The following is a 7649-nucleotide window of genomic DNA, read 5'->3' on the forward strand; positions in this document are numbered from 1 at the left end:
CGGAATTCATTGACTCAGTATTTGTTTAGCTTGTATAACACTAGAAATACTATTAACTGTCTCTTATATTGATCAGAATGCGATTACAGACACGAAGACACTTCGACAGGGCTTCGCCGTCGGAAACAAGACTTCTCTACTGATTTCGCTTCAAATGGCCTTTATATAGGCTTCCAGATTCCGCTTGAACATGTACATGTTCATTTCAAGCGGAATCATACATGTTAATCTCAAGCGAAATCAGATACTTAATCTCGAGCGGAATCAGAACATATTTGATTTCGCTTGAAAATGACCTAGTGTCATTTCAATCGGAATCACCTCTAATTTCCACTTTCTCGTTTTATGTGCACTGATCTATCAGTTCTAACCTAAGACTCGAATGAAGATGAAGTCGACAGACAACTGCACCAACAGACTCCCCCTTGAATGTTGACGGAATCTTCAGTGAGAGTCTTCAACATGACGACTCTTCAATCTTGATCGGTCTTCTTTCTTTCTTTGCATGTACCAGGATCTTCTCTTTAGCTCTAACCTCGTCAGACTCCCCCTTTCATCATGCTGGGATCGCTATCTGGAATTAGCTATCACCTTGAGATCAATTCCTGGCTTCTTCTCTGATTAAGCTCTCCACAGGTTCTGAATTGCATCCTGGCTTTCCGTAGCAACAGGATCAGAAACCTTTCTTTCACCTACAACGATCTCAACACTTACAAACAAATTTTCTCATTTAAAATCTTATCAAAAATTTGAAACATTCTAAATTCTGATTCAAATTAATGAATCATCTAAACATTTCAAAAATTTCCAACTCAACCACTCTTTTCCAAACCTTTAGTTCTTCATGTTTAGCCTTTGAATTTTGAAAATCAGCTCTTCATCATCAATTGTCGAAAATCTTTTTGGATTTTTCAAAATATGTAAACTAAACAGAAATTTAAATGCAGAAATGAAATATGTACAAACATTATTTTTTGTGAGTTTGTGAAAGAGGATCATATCAGATTTGAGACACATCACAAGCACCGTTAAGCTTTTAATCGTTTTTAAGTTTTAAACGATTCACATAGATTGACGATATTGTTGTCCACATAAACTCAATCTAAAAACTTTCGAAATGCTTACCGATACGTTTAGGTATATTAATTTTGCACTAAGTTCTTATGGACCCCACGATCTCAGCATATCCCCTCATCATGCAATACACTGACTCAAGTAATGCCTTTAAACTTTGATTAACTGTTATTTGTGCGAAAACAACGCAGAATGTTTAAACATTAACAATCAGGTCGATACTTCCGTATACGCAGAGAAAGTCCAATGTTTAAAAAAATAAAGAAATTAAAAACAAGTTGAAATTGTTTAGGCTTTAACCACCAGGTCGATACTCACGTATACGCAGAGGTGATCCAAAGCTTAAACGAAACACCAAAGAAAATAAAGCAGAACGTTTAGGCACTAACATCCAGGTCGATACTCACGTATACGCAGAGGATGTCCAATGCTTAAACAAAATAAAGAAATAAAACAAGTTTAAATCTTTGCAAAAGAAATACACAATCACAGTGTCATTTTCAGCAAAGTTGTGAAAGTTCACAAACTTAACCAGTTTTTATGCTTTTTGGCATTCAGCAATTACTGAGCAGGCACACAATCAAGAAGGACAAAACTAAGTACTATGCTTTCAATCATGTTTCCCACTAGAACTAGGCTTTTTCATTTATGTTTGTATCGTTATCGCAAATCTACTAGTCTAGCTGAGCCTATCGTCACATCTTCAGTGAGACCGTTTATCACTTTTGGCATTGCATTTCTTTAGCATTGACGGGTGGTCCTTGGGACAACCCTTAAGCATGTTAAGATATGAAATAATCCTCCATTTAACCGCGTAATTATCTTGAATTAGATAACTACGATGCTTATGTTTCAGGTGCGAATTAGGAGATAAGAGATGGATAAAAGGCAGCTTATGGATGCTTTGGTGGAAAACGGGTCGAGAGAAGAACACAAGACAAAACATAGGAGTCAAGGTTGCTGAGTACCGTAAATTACGGTTCTACCGTAATTTACGGTAGACTTGATTTTTGTTGATTCCTGCACCGTAACACAGGCTTGATTCACCGTAACCATTTGATGTCCACCGTAAATTACGGTGGAGCCGTAATTTACGGTGGAGCCTGAACGTGAAAAATGTAACTGCCACAATATACTCGGTTTTTGGTGTGTCCTTTGGGATTATCTCATCATTGACGGTTCTTGGAGACTTGGGAGGCGAATTTGGAGTACTTGTTTGCTTTGTGAACATTTCTAAGCATTCGGTTTGTGTTTTTAATTCGTATGAACACTAGATTGATGTTGATGATGATTCACCGAGCCATGTCCGGCTAAACTCTTCGGTGATCATCCTAGGTGAATGTTTCTAAGACTTTTGTGTGTTAATTTCTGCATTTCTAGAATGATATCTTGCGTTGCTTGAATGTCATGGTGTATGTTTGATTGTTTGTAGTGCGTTAATCTATATCACAATTTCTAGTCTTGATCGTACGTTCTTGGTGCCGTTGGCAACCGAGATATCACGGGAAGGGTTAGGGTTGGTTATTGGTTAATAGGTCATCGGGAAACAACCTCGCGTTATTTAATCCGAGTACTTTGTTCCCTTTTATCACTTCAATCACATATACACGAGTTATGTCTATGTAACTCTTTCTAGTGAAATTGCACACAATTGTTTAAAGAAACTGAAACCTAGGGTGATCATTGTTCTCTCCTAATTGTTTACAACCTACTTTGATTTGAATTAGTTCTTAATTTAGTTTTCTAAAACAACAACCCACAATCTTGAATTTTAATTTTCTGCAAGTTAGTTTAATTCTAGTTTAAATACAAAGCTATACAGTCAACACATTTTCCACATACTCCCTGAGTTCGATACCCTACTACCGCTAACTACAGTTGTTTAGGGATTAAATTTGCGTGACCCACGACATCACGTCAAATTTTGGCGCCGTTGCCGGGGAGTAGTGCGCAACGTGTGTTAGTTTAATAGTTTTGTTTGTTATTTTCAGGTTTACGCTGGTTGTGTTTAGTGTGCAGGTACTTCAGGTGTATGCATACTAGAGGCTCTCAAAGGTCATCACCGCTATCGTTTGATCCGGAAATTGAAAGAACGCTAAGACAAAACCGAGTTTTAGTAAGAGAAAACAAAATCATTGGTTCACCTACTTCACCCATTACACCGAGAAACATCATGGCTGATTCTCAGATTCCACTTACAACCAGTCAAACAACCTCATCCTTTATACCTACTTCCACCCAACCATCACCAAACACTACATTACCTAATACCACTGTTGGATTTACACCAACCAATTCCACTCAACCAATCACCACTCAAAATGAGCCTACCATCACTTACGATCCATCCACCACAATCCCACCATTATCTCACTTCTTTCCCCCAACTACGGGTCAATCATCTTCTACCTTCACAATTGCACCCAATTCAACTGTTGTGCATACTACTTCATCTTTTAGACCACAACAACAACAGTCGGGTTTTCAGTATTCGACCATTCCATTTGGGCAAACTTCAGGAATTCAAGGGGGTGGTTATGATGAGGGATTCGAAGACTTTGAGGGGTATGAAGATGATGGGTACGGGTATGGAGATTATGGTGATCAAGGAGATTTTGGGTACGTTCAGAGTCAATCGCAAGGGATGGCGAGTGTTGGTGGAATGCAACATCAACAACTTATACCACAACATATTCGGCCAAGACCACAGGGGCCACCAATGCCACAACCGATTCCATTACAACAGGTCCGGCCACAACATGTACACCAACAACCATTTCAAAGACCGCCTCAGCGCCCACCGATGCGACCACAACAGTTTCAACAACCGATCGCACCACAAGGGCAAGTACCAAGACCGAATGGGCCGATTATTCCGAGAGGTAGGTATGGTGTGCCACGAAGACATCTTAGAGAAAATGTGAGGGGCATAGAAGCACATTTTCGGCCGGTAATCACACAAAACCCTTCACCGGTAGTCATTCCTCATAATGACCAAGGGCGCACATTCGAAGTAAGAACCAACTCGCTACAAAGTTTACCAAAATATAAGGGGTTGGCAAATGAAGAACCTTATTTCCATTTGGAGGCTTATGACTCTATATGCAATACTCTTGGGAGTCAAGGGTTTTCAGCTGACGACATCAAATTAGTGTTGTTTCAATTTTCGTTGGAAGAGAAAGCTAAGAAATGGTTCTATACATTACCTTCAGCATCAATATATACATGGGGGGAGATGCAACAAACCTTTTTGGATGAATTCTACACCGCCCAAAAGACTAATGATGCGCGGAAGGGGTTGAGAAGCTTTCAACAACAACACGGTGAGATGTTCCATGAGGCGTTTGAGCGTTTTAACATGATGATTAAAAACTGCCCTCATCATGGGATTGAGTTATGGGAGTTAATGAACGCTTTTCATGAGGGGTTAAGTGCCGAAGATGCACGGGATTTAATGTCTATCACCGGAGGGACATTTGGAACGAATTATGAGAATGAAGATTGGGAGTTTTTGGAGAGTATGGCAACTACATCAAAAAGGAAAGCCCAAGCTTCGAGGAGAGCCCGACCGACAACTAACCGACCACAAGTGCATGCCATAGATGAAGGTAATGTTCAAACTACTAATCAAATTTATGATGTGTGTGCTTTGTGTAATGAAATAGGTCACGCGGCTGAAAATTGCCAAGGAATGTTGGAAGGGCAATATGAGGAAGTTCATGCGGTCCAAGGTCAAGGCCAAGGAGGAGGTGGTAGGAACTACAACAACATGAATTCTAATACCTACCACCCCGGGTTGAGGAATCACCCGAATTTTAGATATGGGAACCCGTCAAATCAAGCGAACCCAAATTTTCAAGGTAGCCAAGGTAATTTTGGTTCACGGCCATCTTATAATAACCAAGGTGGGTACCGGGGCGGAAATAACCAAGGGTATCAAAAACAATACCAAACGGGTCAAGATCAAGGGGGATCTTCGGGTGGAAATGAGGTGATGGAGATGCTTAAAAGCATGCAATTGGAAATGCAAAAGCGAAATCAACTTGATGAAGTGCGGATGCAAAAAGATGAGGTTCGCGATAAAAGCATCCATTCACTAACAACCCAAATGGGTCAATTAGCGACCGAGGTGGCGGAATTGAAGAAAGGTAAGGGTCAACTTCCAAGCGACACAAAGGTAAACCCTTCACACGGTTCGTCACGAGGTAATGTTAATATTAACCATGTTAGTGTGTTAAGAAGTGGGAAAGAGTTTAAGGCCAATTTGTCACCCGAATTGGTCGAGGGGGTGGTTGAGGACATCACGGGAATGGAAAGTGATGATGAATCTTCACCGGTTAAACCAAAAGAAATAACTATTAAAAAACCGGGGTTGGGTGAAAGTGAAAAGAATGAAAAGATTGAGGGTGAACCGAGTCAAGTTCCATTCCCATCGGCTTTACTTGACCCGGGAAAGAAAAATTTTATTGTGTCAAGGGGTCCTCAAAAAGAGGAAATGTGGGATATGTTCAAACAAGTTAAAATAAATCTCCCACTTCTTGATGCAATAAAACAAGTTCCCGCTTATGCAAAATTTTTAAAAGAATTATGCACACAAAAGAGGCAAAACAAGAAAAAAGTGCCTAAGCGGGTAGATTTGACCGGGCAAGTGAGTGCGGTGTTGAATGGGGAGCTTCCTCCTAAGCTCCAAGATCCAGGCACGCCATTGATTAATGTACAAGTTGGTAATTTTCAAATGGCTAAGGCGTTGCTAGATCTTGGAGCCGGAGTTAGCATTTTACCGGGGGGATTATACGACCAATATGACTTTGGTCCATTAGCACGGGTGGAGACGACGGTTGTTTTGGCCGATTTGTCTCATAAGTTGCCCCGGGGTATGGTTCAAAATGTTATTGTTAAAATTGATGAGTTTTACTACCCGGTGGACTTTTTGGTTTTGGACTACTCATCGGCGGACCCTAAACAACAACAGAACATAATTTTGGGTCGGCCATTTTTAAGCACCGCACATGCTATTATCGATTGTAGATTTGGTACGGTTGATATGGCATTCGGAAATCGAAAAATGCGTTTGAATGTTTTTACTAACAATTCTAATGCTAACGGTGTTGATGAGTGTTTTATGGCAGACATAGTAGATGGATGCAACCCGCATGAGTATGAGGAGGATGGTTTGGATATTTGCCTGTGTGACTTTTCTGAACAGGTACATGCTTATGCACTACGGGTTGAAGAGGAAGCACAAGATGTGATGGCAATGAAAGAAGGTAGACCACCATGGACTCATCAATTCGAGGGTCTACCGGTGGAAATTGATTCGGGTACAAAACCATCGCTGGAGGAACCGCCAAAGTTAGAGCTCAAGGACTTGCCGGGCCACTTGAAGTATGTATTTTTAGGGGATAATGACACGTTGCCGGTCATTATTGCCTCTAATTTGGAAGTGGCACAAGAGCAAGCTTTGATGGAGGTGTTAAAAACGAACAAGGGTGCCATTGGATGGACGATTGCCGATCTCAAAGGAATTAGTCCATCCATCGTTATGCACAAAATTATCACAACCGAAGATGCCAAACCGACACGAGAAGCTCAAAGGCGGTTGAACCCGAACCTAAGGGAGGTAGTAAAAAAGGAGGTAATTAAATGGTTGGATGCGGGAATCATCTATCCGATTTCGGATAGTGCTTGGGTGAGTCCCACCCAAGTTGTGCCTAAGAAGGCCGGCATTCAAGTAGTCAAGGACGAAAGTGGTGAACAAATTGCCACCCGACCGGTTACCGGATGGCGGGTGTGTATTGACTACCGAAAATTGAATGCCGCCACTTCTAAGGACCATTTCCCGTTACCTTTTATTGACCAAATTATTGAAAAATTGCCGGGTCGAATTTTCGCTACTCATATATATTCCATTTCTTACCCATACACCTAGCCACGTTACAACCTTTAAGCCCCTTTGATTTGCATTCATGTTTGACCCGTTATAGGAGGATAGTTGATTCAGGTACAAGCTTATGATTGCGCAACCACCCGTTTGCCTAGTGTGTGTCTAGCTTATCTTTGCTAGTTTCCACTTGTAGCCGAGAGGAGAGAATTTGTGAGGGGTGTATTGCTTGGACATTAAAAAGGGGTTGGTAAAGAAATTGCATGATTTGTTTGGCTTGATTTGATCACTTGTTTTGAGACTATGTTGATGAGTTGCTTGGGACAAGCAACGGTTAAGTGTGGGGATGTGACGGGTGGTCCTTGGGACAACCCTTAAGCATGTTAAGATATGAAATAATCCTCCATTTAACCGCGTAATTATCTTGAATTAGATAACTACGATGCTTATGTTTCAGGTGCGAATTAGGAGATAAGAGATGGATAAAAGGCAGCTTATGGATGCTTTGGTGGAAAACGGGTCGAGAGAAGAACACAAGACAAAACATAGGAGTCAAGGTTGCTGAGTACCGTAAATTACGGTTCTACCGTAATTTACGGTAGACTTGATTTTTGTTGATTCCTGCACCGTAACACAGGCTTGATTCACCGTAACCATTTGATGTCCACCGTAAATTACGGTGGAGCCGTAATTT

The 7649-nt window shown here is 40.9% G+C and overlaps 1 non-coding gene across 1 annotated transcript; it reads right to left on the reverse strand.

The window, feature by feature from the left end:
• Positions 1–4358: 4358 nt before the first annotated feature.
• Positions 4359–4464, reverse strand: LOC118482474. The gene has a single exon (XR_004868509.1). It is a non-coding gene; the product is annotated as a small nucleolar RNA R71 (small nucleolar RNA).
• Positions 4465–7649: the final 3185 nt, after the last annotated feature.

Source organism: Helianthus annuus, chromosome 9, assembly GCF_002127325.2.
Source record: "Helianthus annuus cultivar XRQ/B chromosome 9, HanXRQr2.0-SUNRISE, whole genome shotgun sequence".
Classification (NCBI taxonomy): domain Eukaryota; kingdom Viridiplantae; phylum Streptophyta; class Magnoliopsida; order Asterales; family Asteraceae; genus Helianthus; species Helianthus annuus.